Below are 3,068 nucleotides of genomic sequence, written 5' to 3'. Positions count from 1 at the left end.
TCATTCTAGATCTTTTTCTGTCTGCTTCAGCTTAAGAACCTTGCCCTAAGATTGGGAATGTCTATAACAGCTGCCAAAGCATCTTTCCACATAGGCTAAATGTACATCTCTAGCTAGACCCTCACAGAGCTACTATTGGGACGTTTCTAAAACTGTCCTGCTAAAACCAGTTTGTGATTGCGATGCTGTACAGTGACCGCCACACGCGTGTAAAGGGTGCCTGTACGAGCAAGTCCTGGAGGAGTATTTCATGCTGCACTCAGAACCTGCATTCTAAAACTTTTTTTAAGCTTTGAAATTGCCTGCACCGAGCTTGTAGGAATGGATCCCCCATCCAGGAGTCCGGCCCTGTTTGCCTTGACAGTGTTATCAAGCCTCTTATCTTTGTAAGTCCGACAAGTAACAATAAACATACAAATGTCATGAAAGATCTGGTGACTTGATAGGTGTGTGTGTGTGTGTGTGTGTGTGTGTGTGTGTGTGTGTAAACCACTGAGTCATGCATCTAATTTTAGCATACTTAAAATCCTTTAGTGCATGCATGCTATAGCTCAGGAACCCTGAAAAAAAAAACAATATGAAAGAAAGCATGAAGCTAAGATTAAGGGGTGCTAGGATCCCCTTCTTATGGTGGTCTTGAAATGCTCTGTTGAAATCTAAAGGCAGAATGGAGCTCCCACACAGGAGCCAAACACGTGGAAAAGGGCCTTCAGACACAAGGAAGAACAGTCTAAGGACAGGGAAGAACCCTGGCTTACTTGGGGAAGTGAAAACAGCAAGCTATGGGGACTGCCTCAGAGGAGTTGGGAAGGTTATCAGAGGCCAGATCAAACAGAGCCTATTGGGCAAGAGGCTTGAGTTATTTTTCTCATTGAAATGGGAAGCCATTGAAGGACCGAGCACATGAGAGGCATGATACATTATACTTTCTTTCTTTTGTCACACAGCTGCTATATGGAAGTTAATTTTAGGGGTCAAGAATGGAAGCTTGAAGGCAAGGTAGAAGATTGTTCCATTTTTAAATACAGCCATGGGTCCTGAGTGATAATAAAATATGGTCAGCTATTGACTTCCTGCTTCAGCCAAGTGAGCCAAATAGGTAGTGCCAAGCACCGGTGTGGTAATCCTTGGTAGGTCTAAGCTGAGGTTATGGTCTTCTCTTAATCATATTAAGTTGTAGATGTCTAAGAAGTGGGAAACATCAAACTGGAACCAGCCCAGAAAGAATAGTTAGTGAGCTGTGAAATGCCTGTCTCCAAGCATTTGCCCATGAGCCCAAACCACATCACTCAGGCTCAAGCATTTATGGGTATTGTCTTTGTGCAGCTATGGAGTGAGAAGCTCTCTGTTTCATGGATAAAGTCTTCTCCCCAGCGTGACTGCAAGCTCTTCAAAGGAAGAGATTAACTAACAAGCCTCCAAAACCAGAGTTCCCCAAAGGGATACGCAGCTAAATTGATGGCTCTGGGTCAGACTTTGCTCATCAGTTAAATGATCTCAAAGTAGAGTCCAGTACAAGCAACCTGGGCCCAGCCATTGGCCAGGGGAGAGGAGAAAGCACAACTAACTGCTCACTTTGTTGGGGTCATAGGAACAGAGCCACAACTTCCAACATGTAGATAGCCAAATGCAGAAGGGGACATTGTTTATGGTGGCAGATCTTACGTTACCTTCACCAAATGATTGGTCTCATACAGCTTCCTTTTTGTCAAACCTCCACTGCCACCTCACAACACCAGGCCTACAACTTCACCATCCCTTAACTCTTTGCCTAAAAGGGCCAGTTCACATTCACAAGGAAAGCACATGGGGATGCCAAGACATATCAATGCTCAGGGGAATAAAATGGAATGTTCTTTCCCACTTGTGAAATCGTTTTTTGAAGATTAATAGTATCCAATGTTTAGATTAGAAAAGACTACACCTTAGTCTGTCAACCAAACTGTAAGCGGTGACAGGCCAGTATTTAAAAGGCTGATGCTCTTTGCCTCGAGTCCGACAACCTCCAGGATTCATTCTCATCTAAGTGTCTGGACAAATATATACATAAAGCGTGCCAGCTCCCAAACTGGCCATGGCGGCACTCAGCTGTAATCTTAGCACTAGGGAGGTGGAGGAAAGATTAGAAGGTCAAGGTCATCCCCAGGCTCCTTTGAGGATTCTAGAACAGCCAAGACACATGAGACCTTGTCTCTAAAAAGAAGAGAAAAGCATGCTTACAGCAGATTCATTTGTCATAGCAAAACTAGGAGATAATTTAAGTGCCATGTGCCTTGTCCATGCCCCACCCCCTACCCCCACCCCCCCCACCCCAGCACGGCTAAGTCATTCCCAGCACGTTACAACAGCTCTTTGAAGCTGCTACAGTGATGTGGTGTTGCAGGGACTGATTTGTTAAGATGTGTGCACTGTGTTGTTAAAGCCAAGATAAAGTTGTAAAATAGGATAATATGATCCCAATTTTGGCAAAAATCCAGACAGTAATAAAGCGCGAAATCTGATACACTCATCTTTTCTGCTCAGGGTGGTTCCTCCCACCCTTTAGTGGGAGGGAGAGCCTCAACTGATAAGAATGGCTTTCACTTTTTACATAGTACATGACTGTATGGTTCACATATTTTCCGTAAAGCTATGTTCTTTTTGAAATTAAAAGAAGCCATACATAATACAAAATAATACGTTACAAAAAAAAAATTGAAAGGCCTCAGGGCAAAGGGTTACCAGAGGTGATTGCTGCTAATAGTTGAAGAAAAAATTTAGCCCCAAAGAATATTGAAAGGTTCTTCCCCACGATCTGAGAAGATGATTCGGGTCAGAGTAGAGAGAGGGAGGGAAAGAGAAGCCTTGGCAGCAGACCTCAAGTGCAGTGGAGTCTGCATAGTGCACCTTCCTGGAAAGTGTTTGTGCAAGGAATTAGTGAAGGAACCCTGTCCTGAGAACTGAGATCAAAATGTGAACAGACTATAGGAGAGTCTCTGGAGTACTCAGGACCACCGGTCTCCTGGCACCCAGTGTCTGGCTGTCACGAAGCACAAGCCTAGTACCTGGGATGCTGTCAAACATAGCCC

Source organism: Mus caroli, unplaced genomic scaffold, assembly GCF_978045245.1.
Source record: "Mus caroli unplaced genomic scaffold, Mus_caroli_1 scaffold_2, whole genome shotgun sequence".
Classification (NCBI taxonomy): Eukaryota; Metazoa; Chordata; class Mammalia; order Rodentia; family Muridae; genus Mus; species Mus caroli.
Note: the sequence above shows the minus strand (reverse complement) of the source record.